Here is a 14,806-nt window from a genome sequence, read left to right on the forward strand (position 1 = left end):
TTTCCAATTCCTCTCATCCCCCAACTCCATGCCTTTGTTGTCAGTAAGTGAAAAAGAACATGGTTTATTGTTAGTCCTCAAGAATGTTGAGCAGAATTAATTTAGCCTTTCAGAAGTGTTTGTCTTTTTGATGTTTTGTTCTATAAGTTGTTTAGCTGGTTCTGCTTATTTCACTCCATCAGTTCATTCAAGTCTTCCCAAATTTCACTGAAACAGTCAAGAACTGTTTTATTTTTTTTTAATTTGTATAACCAATGTTTGTACAAAGCATTTTGTAAATGCTTTATAATTCATTAACCATTAATTAAGTGCTTAATTACCTAATCCAGGCTTAACATCAGTAGTTCTTTCAACTGATCTGGTTTTCTCCCTTAATTGCCTTATTCTGGGCAATTTCTAGATCACTATTGTCCTCACTAAAGTGCAATACCCAGAACTGAGCATAATATTTCTGATGTTATAAGTGCAGAGTGTGGAGGAACCCTCATCTCCTTATTCCTGGAAGCATTGCCTCTTAATGTAATCCAAGATTGCATAAACTGTTTTTGGCTGCACATTAGGTTGCTGACTCATATTGAATTGGCAGTTCATTAAAATCTCTAGACTTTTTTTTTTAATAAGAAAAACTGCTGTTTGCCACTGTCTCCCCATCCCATAATTGTCAAGTTAATTTTTTTAACCCAATGCAAGATTTTATATCTAGCCCTATTGAATTTTATCTTATTAGTGTCTAATATTCTAGCCTTTCAAAATCTTTTCAGATCTTGACTCTATTATTTAGTGTTCACTATCACTCCCAGTTTGTCTCATCTGCAAATGTGAGAAGGACATCTTTGTCTGTATTCAAGTTATTGATAAAATATTTAAAAAGCAAAGGGGCATGTCCATCTCCCTAAGTCACTCCCCTGAAGATCTTCCGCCACATTAATATTAAATGATCATTGGCTACTCTGAGTCTAGATCTTCAATGAGTTCCAAATCCATCTAATGTATCATTACATAAACTACAAATCTTTTTCTTGTGAAAAGTTTAGGATACTTTACTAAATGTGTTGCTAAAATCCATTTTCGGTAAAATTACCTTTCAGTAACCCTGTCAGGAAAGGAAATAGCATTAATCTGGGATGATCTATTCTTGAAGGAGGTTTAATGAGTTCTATTCATCTTTCCTGATACAAAATTGTATCATCTTACTACAGGATCTTGGTGGAAACAAGTTTTGCTAAAGAGTTTGCTGGATAGATGTTTACAGTATGTCAATTCTGATAGACAATGACAAACCTTCTCCATGAAAAAATTGACATGATTTTCTTCCAAAGTTACAGAAACATTTTTCCTACTTGCGAGATCCCATCATGGCCCCTTGGGCAGTTACATCTTTAATAATGAGTGATCTCAGCAGTGGGTTGCCTTCCCAAAACTATGGATGATAGACTTTCTCTGAGGATGGGAAATGATTTGACATGCCTCAACCTGTACCCGACAGTAGATTGAGCAAGTCAAGGTAGAATGGAAATTAAACCTTCTTCCAGAGCTTCAAGACAATATAGGCAGCAACGTCTCAGTTGAGAGGGTGGGAAGAAGGAGATGTGGAAAGTTTCATTTGCATGAAAGCACAAAGGATTTGGGACTCTTAAGTAAGAACTGGAGGTTCTTAGACTCACATAAGTCTTGTTGAGTTTCTTTGGCAGACAACCCCACACTAATCTGTCCTCTGCTCTGCCTAAATGAATTTGAGGATATTCTACAAACGGGAGTGAACAAAAAGCATTTAATAGGAATAACTAAGACTTTATCATCATAAGTTAGATAAAGACTTGGGAAGAAAAAAGGGTCTTTTCAGCAGAAAGAAATAAAGCTTTTAAAAATTGTTTAGTTTTAATCTTTGGTCATGTGTGAGGGTATGACACCTTTATGTCACCTTCTTATCAGAGATCACAGGGAGTATTATAGATGCTATCCTTTAGCACAAAGCTTTTAAATTATGATTTGAGACTCCATATTGAGACTCATGAGTGAATGTGGGTATCATGAACTTATGATTTATTAGCAGTAAATGTTTAATTTGTATACCCATTTTCTATACCTATATGCTGGGGGACACACAAAAATTTTTGAGGTAAAAAGGGAACACAAGTGGAAAAAGTTTAAGAATCCTGCTTTAGCAAATGGTAGCAAAGATGTCTTTTATTTTTAAAAAATATTTATTTTTAAAACACATTGCTTTAGAGATCATGGTGGGAGAGAAAAATCAGAACAAAGGGGAAAAACCATGGGGAAGATTAAAAAAAAACAGAAAAAAGGAGTGACCATAACATGTACTGATTTACATTCAGTTTCCATAGTTCTTTTTCTGGATGTATATGGCATTTTCTGGCCAAAGTTTATTGGGATTGTTTTGCATTGCTGAACCACTGAGAAGAACCAGGTCTTTCATAGTTGATCATTCTTGCTGTTATTGTGTACAATGTATTACTGGTTTTGTTTGTTTTGCTCAGCATCAGTTTGTATAAATATTTCCAGGCCTTTCTAAAATCAGCTTGCTCATCATTTTTATAGAATAATAATAATACATTATCTTCATATACTACAACTTGTTCAGCCATTTTCCCACTGATGGGTATCTACTCATCTTCTAATTCTTTGCTGCTACAGAACGAGATGCTACAAACATTTTTGCACATGTGGGTCCTTTTCCCTCCTTTGTGATTTCCTTGGGATACAGACCCAGTAATGGCACTGCTGGATCAAAGGGTATGCCCTTTGGGCATAGTTCCAAATTGTTCTCCAGAATGGTTGGATCATTTCACAACTCCATCAACAATGAATTAGTGGGCAGCAAAGATGTTAACCATTTCTCTAAAAATGATGAAGTTCAGTTTTTGGCTCAGGTGCATTGAGATCAGAACTTGCATACTCCATGAGTGATAAAATATTGCTCTGAATGTTAACTAGGATAAAATAAACTTTAAGAACATCCTTCATCTTTTTCATGCCATGGACTATTCTGGTATTCTAGTAAAGCCTAAGAACCCATTTTCAGGATATTGGTTTTTAAATACATGAAATAAGATAAATGCAATTTCAAAGGAAAACAATTATATTAAAATACAGTTATTACAGTATTAAAAATAAGTTTCCAGGTCCAAGGTTAAGAACTTCTGCCTAATGGGCGATCACTTTGCTTGACTTGCTATGGTCTAAGGATGGCTTATCTTGAGAAGGAAATATAAAAGACATGGCAGCCTTCCCAGAGGTGTCTTGGACAATCCACTTGTGAGAAATAAATGGAAATTCAGCCTCCAAATACACCCTTGGGGAAAAGGAGACCTGGGCATAAAACAATTAACCTTTCAGATGGGTGCTTAATAAGTATTTATTTAATTGAATGTCAAGTAGAGGAAGGGTTAGCCCAAGGTAAAATTATGGCGCAATAGATGGAGTGTTGGGCCTGGAATCAAGAAGTCCAGAGTTCAGAACTGACCTTTGATATTAGTCATGTAACCCTGGGCTAGTCACTTAAATCTATTTGCCTTATTTCTTCATCTGTCAAATGATCTGGAAAAGAATACAAATCATTCTTGTATCTTTGCCAAGAAAACCCCAAATAGGGTCACAGAGAATAAAATACAGTTGAAATGAATGAAACAAACAATTCATTAGTCACTCTAATAACGAGCTATTTTTCTATCTTTGGATTAGCATAGGAACTGGAGTCATAGTTTCTTTGATATAAAAAACTCCCTCCATCAAAACAGGTCAGCACTTTCTCTACAGAAATTCTTAATGTTTTCATACAATAAATCCTTTTGGTGGTCTGGTGAAACCTATGTACTGCTTTTAAAAATATTTTTTGTTGCCTGTATGTTTTCAATTTCAGTTAGAGAGGAGTGAAAATAAAGATGTAATCATTTTCCTGTCCAAGTTCATGGGCCCTTGAAATCTATGGACGCCATGTAAGATGGCTGTCTTAAGGATTTGCCCAGAGCATGGAGAGATTTAGTGACTTATTTTACATATCTATATTTCTATATCTACATATCTAACTCTCTATCTATCTATCTATCTATCTATCTATCACCTATCTCAGTCTTTGTGACTTTCAGGGCAGCCCTCTGAATACTATCACTTGCTACCTCCCTGGCTTGGAGCGAAGCTAAATTTGTATGCTTCCCTTATTTCTTCTGACTATGACTTTGGCTGTTCCCTATGCTTGGCAAAACTGACTTTGGCTTGACAATCTTGTTTGTTCAGTCTGCTCCTCCTAGATCCTGATCTATGTGCCTGACCCGGATCTGTTAACCTGATCTCTAATTCTTGGTAATATGATTTTGGATTTTTAGAAGCAATGGAGAGAGGGCTAATCTGGGAGTTGGGAAGACTTGAGTATTGGGGCCACCTCTAATATATCTGCATTAATTATGTAATGAAGTACTATTTAACCTTGTAATAATCTCTTGAATGATTATCAGAGACTATAAATTACAAATAGTTGCTGATTTTCATTGGCAGAGAGAGTTTCCATCTCTTCATAGAGGATATCACAGATGTGAACCAAGAAAAAAAAATATTAGCCTAAGATCTGATTTACCCTGGCAATGGCACACCTGGGAGGGCCTCAATTTTTTTCTTTTTATAGTCATTCTTCTTCTCTGCTGAAATCCATGGTTACTGTTCACTGAAGTATGAACCAAGACTAGGAAGATATAGATAGATAGATAGACGATAGATATGTAGATATGGATATAGACACATATACAAATAAAAAGAGATAGCTATGTATATATATGATATAGATATCTAAGTATAGATATATACATAGTTATACAGAGATAGATATATGTATATGTAGAGATAAATATTTTTATTTATTTTATTTTATTTTATTTTTGTTTTTTAAAATAAGTTTATTTATAACATTTAATTTTTTTTAATTCTGAATTTTCTTTTTTCCTTCTGTTCTTTCCCCACCCATTGAGAAAGTAAGAAATAAGATATCAGTTATGCATGTAAAATCATGCCAAGCATTTTTCCTTTTTGAGGCTAGGAAGATATGGATAATGTGGTACTGAGTGAAGGTGCTGGACTTAGATTATAGAATAATATAAATTAATGGATGGTATATTGGGAAATGTTTAAATGGCTATCTGGAAAAATTTATATATTTATTCTTAATTATTAACATGTTCTCCCATCACTTTCTTAAATCTTAACAATCAACAAAGCAATATGTCAAGCATTAATTTGTAGAATTTGCCAATTTCTGAGTTGTAAATGTTCACACTGAAAATGTAACAGTTGGCTTCACAAAGCTGTTTGTGAAGTTTGAGCTGTTACTAGCAAACCATTGACTGGCTGGAACCTTGTGGATCATCTAGTCACACACACCCCTCCCCACCTTCATTGTACAGATAAGTACACTGACTCCTGAGGAGGGATGACCACACACATGGTAAATGGTAGAACCAAGATATAAGGTGGGGAAAGGAACAAACATTTATAAATCTCCAACTATGTGCCAAGCACTGTGTGAAGAACTTTACAAATCTTAAGTCATTTGATCCTCTAACTAGGTGAGATAGGTGCTGTTATTATCCTCATTTTATAGAAGAAGAAACTGAGGCAGGCATCAGTTAAGTGATTTATTTACAGTAATACAACCAGGAAATATCTGAGGAAAAATTTGAATTTATATCTTCTGATCATGAGACTCTATCCATTGCATCAGCTAGCTTCTAGGATTTAAATCATCTGAATAGAGACTTATCACTTCTTCCCGGTTTTTTTTTTTTTAATAGTTTACAGATATTCATTTTGTTTTTAACATTGTCTGCTATTCCAAATATATCTCACCTTTCCCCATCCCAGAGAGTCATATTATATAACAAAGGAAGAAAGAGGAGGCAAAAAAAGCAATTCAACAAAACTAACATACTGATCAAATATGATAATAAATACTATGTTCCATATCCATTCTTACCTCTGCAAAGAAAGGAAGAAGTTCTAGCATTCTCTCCACTGTAAATTTTAATCTTGTCTGCTTACCCTGTATATGACATTCAGTAAAGCAACTAACCTCTCTGATCCAGTTTCATCATCTGTCAAATGGACACACATACTTAAACTAATTTACTTCACAAGGTTTGGTTTTGCTAATTAGTCCTCCTGACTCTAGAACTGGCACTTTATCTACTTTGCCACTTAGCTTCATTCACAAAATTATTATCAGGATCAAATAAGTTAAATTGGCAGAAGATAGAGCTTTGGGTCTGGAGTCAGGAAAAGCTCAGTTCAAATATGGTCTCAGGCTCTTACTAACTGTGTGTCCCTAGACAAGTCACTTAACTCTGTTTGCCTCAGTTCCTCATCCATCAAATGAGCTGAAGAAGAAAATGCCAAACCACTTTAGTATTTTTGCCAAATAATAATAATAATAAAAAATAAACAAACTCCAGAAGGAATTATTAAGAGTTAAGATGTTGACTTCAGAGCTCTAACTAGGGTGGAATGATGGGGGATTTGTCCCAGCATATCAATATCTAAGGGGTGGGGAATATGCTTCTTTCACTTAACAATTTTTTTGACTTGCTGAACATGTAACTCAAAGTCTTTATCAGACTTGTGCTATGGTCACTTGCTTTAACAATGCAAGCATCTCTTATTTTCTCATCCAAGCCTGAGACAGTATTTCTGAGGGTTCTGTTGCTAATGCATTCTGGGTATCTAAGATCTGCCATATTCCCTGTCACTATCTTCTTATAAGATGAGAGTTAGGGTGGATTTATGGAACTCTAATTTTGGAAGTGAATTTGTCCTGTGACTGAAATTATTAAAGTTATTCCTTTCATATCACACCTTTCCCCATTGTAGTTTTGATACATCATGGATTATCATGAGAAATTAAATGGGAATTTTGGGGAGTTTTGCAGAAGCCCAGAGGATGCAAAAAAAGTTTAGAAACTTAGAAATGCATAAAATATGTGTATGGTATTATATAATATCAAGATATTTTTACCATAAATAATACCATAATAATAAATAATTACCATAATAATTCAGACTTCTCCGTTGTGAAGGGAGGACCAGAAAGTTTTTTGCAGATTTTCCAGATTTGGGTAGAGGTGTGCTATGTCCCTAACTTCCTTTGATAGGGAAAGGATAACTGTAGCTGTAACTCTGAAAGGTTCAACCCCTTTCCCTAGTGTGGCTACTTAGGAATTTTTGATAAGTGGAAGGGAATAAGAAGAGGACTAGAGACAGTAACCCTGGAAAAAGAATGAAGACTGGTTCAGGTAGATCCTAGGGATATAAGACCGTCTTAAATCTCTATGGATCTGTTCATGTGGACATTCATATTATTAGTCAAACCAGAAAAGCATGATTAATTGGTTCATGCCAAATATATAGTCATTCCCTTGAAGCTCAGAATTGAAATTAATCCAATATGAATTAAATTGGTTAACTTTGAATCAAGGACTATTCTTTTAACTTTTGCAAAAAAAAAAAAAAAAAAAAAAAGTAAATCATTTTTTAAATGTATGCATTTGTTTCAAATTCTTTAGATGATTCAGGCTATTGGATTATCAGTTATCATGTTGGAAGGGAGCCACATTACTGAATAAAATATGTTTCAACTTAAAACAAAATAATACTATGCTGTCTACAATCTTAAAGAAGTGGGTGGATTTGCAATAAGCAAGTGAATGCCTTTTTGCATGGGCTTTTCCTGATAAAGCAAGAAAGTGATTGAAAAGATCAAGAATTTTTCTCTTGATCACAATGATCTGAAGCCAATTTTTCTTTCTTAAAATTAATTTAAAAATAGAGACATTTATTATATTTTCCTCCCTGAGTCTTCCATCCCTAGTCCCACCCCCATTGAACAATAAAAAAGAAAGCTCTCAAAACAAACATCCACACCATAGGGAAAAAATACCACACTGGAAAAGGTAAATTTTTTTTAATCTACATTTCTTAAATTTAGCCTAAATGTACAATTTCTTTGATAATATTGAGTGATACTATTGAATGAGATTAATTAGGAAATTTAAAGTGATCAAGATGATATCAGTAAATGTAATATGATCTTTTTTGTTTTAATATTTTATTTCATGTGGCTACATGTAAAACAATTTTTTTTAATATTAAAAAAAAGTCTAAGTACCAGATTCTCCCTATTTCTCTGCACATCTCCTCATTGAGAAGGTTCATATGAAGCTGTGCAAAACATATCCACAAAAGTCATGTTGTGAAAGAAAAAATAGATGTCTCCCCTTCCAAAAAGAACTCTCAAGAAAAAAAGAAATTTAAAAAAATTATGTCAGTCTGTATTCAGGAACAACCAATTCTTTCTCTGGGTATGGATAATATTTTTCATCATAAGTCCTTTAAAGTAGTCTTGGATCATTGTATTGCTAAGAATAGTAAAGTCATTCACACCTGATCTTCCCACAACTTTGCTATTACTATGTACACAGTACGTTTTACTTTACTTGAGCTCATGGAGGACTTTCCAGGTTTTTCTGAGAGCATCCTGCTCATCGCTTCTTATAGAATAATAACATTCCTTTATAATTACATACAACAACTTAACCATTCTTCAATTGATAGGCATCCAATTTTTTGCCCAGAGAAATATTTTTATACATATAGATTTTTTTCTTTTTCTTTTTTCATCTCTTTTGGGATTCATGCTTAGTAGTGGTATTGTTAGATCAAAGGATATGTATGATTTTATAACCCTTTAGGCATGTATCATATTTTTTGATCATTTATTAGTTGGGTAATGGCTCATGGTTTTTTTCCATAAATTTGACTCAGTTCCCTATATATTTGAGAAATTGAGCCCTCATCAGAGAAACTTACTTCAAAATTCTTTTCATAATCAGTAATGCAATACAATATTGATAGAAAGGTAGGTCCTGGGAATGGATTTTTGTGGATCTTGGAATTTGGAGTTTAAATGGAAGATAACTAATATGTTTTTTGGTTCTGGTTTGAATAGTCAATTATCAATGTCAAGCCAACAAAAATTTATTAAGTGCTTACCATGGACCAGGCACTGTGCTAAGTGCTAGGTATTGTTGTTGTTGCTTGTCCTTAGTTCTCAAAGGGAACCATGACATTAGATCAAGTGAGTTGGATTTATGAGGGTGGCTATGCAAAGTCAACAGCCTCACTTTCTCTTTCTGAACAATTTGTGTCCATTGACAAAGATATAGATCAGGATGACTGGAGGCTAGAAATACTAATACAACTAAAAAATTGACAACTCCCTGCCTTTTTCCCTAAGGATAGTAGAGAGTCACTGAGGGTTTTTGAGCAGAGCAGTGACTGTTGGATAGGGAAGATTATTTTGGCAACTGTGTGAAGGATGGATTAGAAAATGAAAGAGACAGATGACAGAAGAATAAATTAGAAGTCCTGGCAAAAATCACTCAATCAATAAACATTTGTTAAACATCTATGTACCAGGAACTATGCTGGGCATGAGGGATAAAAAGTCAAAAATTGAAGAGCTCCTGCTCTAAAGTACCTTATATTCTACTGAAAGAAGATTAGGCATTTGCCTGATACAAATTCCCCACATAGTGAAGAAGAGGGAAACCTGTTTCTGCAAGAGTGATAATGTGATACAAACATATAACAATGATCAGGAATAGAATTATTAGAAAAAAAGAATGGATAGTAATCATTGATCTCAAAGTCAAACAAATATTCTATCAAGAAAAAAATCTACATTATACGTCAGCCATATTAATGTTGTTTTGGATGTGCATGTATACATGTGTATATATATATATAGTGGAGGTATATATATGTATGTGTGTATATAGCTGTGCATGAATACATACACATATATGTATATATACATAAATATAGCCTTGCTTAACTGTTGTCTGCTTGGGGAAGGGAATGAAAGGAAAAAAAAAAGAATAAAGTTAAAAAGTGTATAACAGACAACAAAAGATGGACACTCATGAATATAATATCTTATTACTATACATGCTTTCTTAAAATGGAAATTTATTGTTACATATTTTGAATAATCTCTGATGTTTTGCTGGGCACATGACAATGTTTAGTTTAGTTTTTCCCTTTTTTCTGTCTTTGTTTTCCTATTTCATTTTTCTTATCTTGCATTTAAGTTTTAAATAAATAAATACATTTTTTAAAAAAAGAGCAATGATGTAAAATGGATGACTTGGGCTTATGTCAATATTCTGTTATTGGCTCCAGTCTGCCTATTTTTATTACATGGTTTGGAGGAAGCTGTTCAATTGACTGTCTAGATGGAATTGGAAATATTTTTTAAAAAGACCATTGTCAGCTTCAGCTTAGGCTCTTCTCAAAAGTCTCTTGGCAGTTTTGTTAGAGTTTAGAGCCCTCTGTTCATGGCTTTCAGTGAAAGACAATGTTATAAGGGGAAAATGCCATAGGTCCTTCCAACCAATATGACTCCATCAAAAATAAGCTTTGATGCTTAGGTTCAAGATGTCAAATATGAACCAAATCAAATTAAAATGTAATTGGAAAATATTTAACAAAAAAACCCACAAAAATTATGCTGAAGCCTGGAATCAGGAAAACTCATTTTTGTGAGCTCAAATCTGGTCTCAGATTCTCTCTAGCTGTGTGATTCTGGGCAAATCACTTAACCCTACTTGCCTCAGTTTTCTCAATTATAAAAAGATCTGGTAAAGAAAAATGGCAAATCATGCCAGTATCTTTGGAAAAAAAGCTCTCAGTGGGGTTACTCAGAGTTGGACATGACTGAATAACAACAAAATGTTAGCATGTGGTTTTCTTAGTCAATGTGCCCCAGCAGGTTCCTTATTATGGCTTAGTGCCTCCCATTTCTAACTGAATTTGATACCACTATTCTAGGAGAAGGGATTGGAATCTCCAGTCTTGTGATGTAACTGCCCTGGCTCAATGAGAATGGGCCAGGCCAATACTTAATATGTGAGTACACATAGAATAATTGCAAAATGAGTATGAGGTAGTTTGGAGAGGGAAGGTTGGGGACTTCAACTAAGATGGTGATAGTGTGAGTGGAGAAGAGGGGTGAAAGCAAGAAATGTTGAATAGAGAGAACCAACAAAATCTGGCAATTTATTGGATATTAAAGGGATATGGAAGTGAGAGACTGATAAGAATCAAAGATGAGTGAAGATTTGAAGCTGTAAATGGGGAAAATGTTAATGCCTTCATCTGAAAAAGGAAAGTTGGAAGGAGAAAGAATCTAGAGTAGAACATGATAAGTTTAATTTTGAACAAGTTTAAAATATTCCTAAAATGTATCAGTAAGGAAGCAGCATAAAATGGCTATAATTTAATTACTCTTTGAATTTTTAATCTTTTTATAGCTATTCTGAAGAATAGGTCTTATTTGGATGATTCTGGCTGAACAAGGTATAAGAAATTGGGCTAAAAAGTTCACAAGACATCTGATTTTTTAAAACTTTCTATTATAACTTGTTTTTTGTCAATGCCACCTACCTTTTTTTTTTAAAAAAGAGAAGTAGAGGAGAGAGAAAAAAAATTACTTGGTCAAGAAGGTATGGATCAATTTCCTAACAAAGAAAGTTGTCCAAAATTGGAATGGGCTTTTACAAAAGAAGTCAGTCAACTTCCCTTCTTAATGCAGAGGTCAGAGTACCATTTAATGGGAACACTGCAGAGGAGATTTCTCTTCTGGTATGACTTAGAGTAGATAACTACAGTGTGATGTAATGAAAATTATGATTTTAGAGTTGTAACACATGGTTAAAATCTTGAATCTACTACTTGTTATCAATATGACCTTCAGCAAGTCATCTAATCTTTCTCTGAAAGATTGGTTTTCTCACTCATGTAATTGTTGGGTTGGACTACATGGCTTTTGGAGTTCCTTATAACTCTTAATCTATTATGATAGTTAGCAGCCATTTATTAAATACCTACAATGTGCCAGGTACTGTGCTAAGTCTTAAGAACATGGAAAAAGGCAAAGGATAGTCTCTAGTCTTGAGCATCACACAATCTAATAATAGTCCCTTTTAATTTTGAAATTCTATGAATTATCATGTTAGTTCTTCCCTACCTCCTCCCAATGATGATAGTGAAACAGTTTTCCCATCCTTATGTCCCTCAGCTCTTTTTCAGGCCATCTTCCTCTTAACTTGCTGAGACTGAATATTGCAATTTATCTGAGTTCAGCTGTTTTAGGGTTGTTTTTCATAGTTGTGTATTTTACTCCCAAAATTTATTTGCTTTGCATCAGTTCATATAAGTCTTCAAATTTCTCTCAATTTCTATTTCTCTATTTCATGTACTTTATATGTTATAATTTGTTTATGGGTCCATTCTATGTTAGGAATCCAGGCAAGGAGAAAGACAGAGCAAAAAAAAAAATAAAGACCAGAAAAATATGTGGATACTGTGAGCCAGAGGTACAGAGCTTTCATTTAAGGTTCTTGAAGAGGTAGGAAGAAATCCCAGTATGTCTGGTTTAGACTAAGGAGATTAAGGATACCTGACTCAGGTTGAAGTTATGTGGCCTAGGGAACATGACAACTTCTGGGAGGCAGATCCCATGAATACTGATGACAATTTAACCTTTTCTTGATATCTTGGGAGAGAGAGAGAAAGAGAGGAAAAAAAGAGAGAGAGGAAAAGAGAAAGAGAGAGAGAAAGAAATATAGAGGAAGAGAGAGACAGAGAGACAGAGAGAGAGACAGAGACAGAGAGACAGAGAAACAGAGAGAGAGAGACAGAGACAGAGAGACAGAGAAACAGAGAGAGAGAGAGAGAGATTGAGAGAGAGAGAGAGAGAGAGAGAGAGAGAGAGAGAGAGAGAGAGAGAAGAGAGAGAGAGAGAGATTAGGAACAGTTAATCAGAAAAGGGTTATTTATCCTTTTCTAAAATGCCCTATCAGGTACCACTTCATGTTGGTTCAGTATTTCCTACAGTGTAAAATTTCACCTTCTTTAGAAAATCTGCTTAATACCAACCCCTTTTAATTCGTGTTTTGTGGCTTTTGGTTATTTCCTATTTATGCTATATTTACATTTAGCTTACTTTGTATATATTCATTTGCAAGTTGTCTTTCCCATTAGATTGTAAGATCCTTGAGGGAAGGCTGTTTTTTGCCTCTTTTTGGTATCCCTAGCACTTAGCACCATGACTGGCACATAGTAGGCAATTAATAAATATTTGCTGTATGAACATAATTAATAGTGGGAAAGGAAGAGGAGAAAAGGAGCAAGGAGAGAGAGAGGAGGAGAAAGAAGGAAGGAAGAGGAGGTACAACGAATGGGATGTATGTCAGATCCAAGAAAACCTGTATTCCAATTTCATATCTGCGTCATACTGACTGTGTTCCCTAGAACTAGTTCTACTCATCTGCTGAATGTGCTAGGTAGTCTTTTTATGAACTGCAGAGAAAATGATGATTTATCTTGCTAGAAGTTTCACACCCAGAAATTCCACTCCTTGCATCAATGAATAATAGGCTTTATATTTCATGTGCCTTTATGTCATAAGCAAGGAGTAATCTTTAATATATGTAGGTGTTATTTTGCAAGTTTTACATGTTCTTGTTTCTCCATAATAGTCAGAGAAGCATTTTTCCTGTGAAAATTGTATAGGTTAGGAAATATTGAATTCAAGTTTTCTTCTTCCCGTTGATAGATTATATAATACAGTTTTGTATTAAATTAGCTAGGGCTGCTCTCTGCCACTGTAGAGGCTGAGGCTGACGGAATGCTTCAGGCATTCTGCACCAATATGGCAAGCCCCTAACTATGTGAGGCTACCAAATTTACTAAGGAGAAGAAAATCAGCTAATGTTGGTAAATGGAACAGATTAAAGATTCCATGACTATTAGTATTAACATTGAGCATCTATACTACTAGCATGGATAATGACATTTGTTTAGCTTTTGAATTTCATAAAGCCCTTTAAAAAATTATTTCACTTGATCCTCACAATTCTGTCCTTGTGAGTTATGTATAGTAGATGTTACTGTCCTCAGTCTATAAGTGAACAAAGGTAAGACACATAGTGGCTTAGATACCCAAAGTCACATAGGAAGCAGGATTTGAATTCATTTCACTTGGCTTCAGACTCAACATTATAAAAATAATAATATTTCATAATTATCGACAATATATTTTAGGTGCCTTCTGGAATTGTCATTTGCCTCATTTGAATCAACAGAAAAATGTAATTGTTGTCTCTTTTGAGAAACTTTGGTAGGTTCTCTCATGTCCTAAATACTGAATTTGGGAAAACAACAGATCTCTGAATCTGGGTACTGAACAAGGAATCATCAACTATGATTATTTTCTTGTGTGCTGAAACATTAACGGTAAGTCATAATCAAAGACCATCTGGATTATCTCTGGGGCTTTAGTGGTTATGCTATGTCATTCTTTGGAGACCAAGGAACTACTTCTTCCTCAGAGGATCTACTTTTTCTTCTACAGAAAGAGCCCCAAATCTAGTTTGTTTTTTTAGTCTAATAGCTTCTTCTTCTTCTTTTTTTTTTCTTTTTTTTTTTTTTTTTTTTTGGCTAAGGCAATTGGGGTTAAGTGATTTGCAGCTAGGTGTCTGAGACCAGATTTGAACTCAGGTCCTCCTGACTTCAGGGCTGGTGCTCTATTTACTGCACCACCTAGCTGCCCTTAGTCTAATAGCTTTTTATTTTTCAAAATACATGCAAACTAATAGTTTTCAACATTCACTCTTACAAAACCTTGGATTCCAAATTCTTTTTCTCTCTCTTCCCACCTCCCCACTTCCCCTAGATAAGCAAGTAA

Source organism: Sminthopsis crassicaudata, chromosome 1, assembly GCF_048593235.1.
Source record: "Sminthopsis crassicaudata isolate SCR6 chromosome 1, ASM4859323v1, whole genome shotgun sequence".
NCBI lineage: Eukaryota > Metazoa > Chordata > Mammalia > Dasyuromorphia > Dasyuridae > Sminthopsis > Sminthopsis crassicaudata.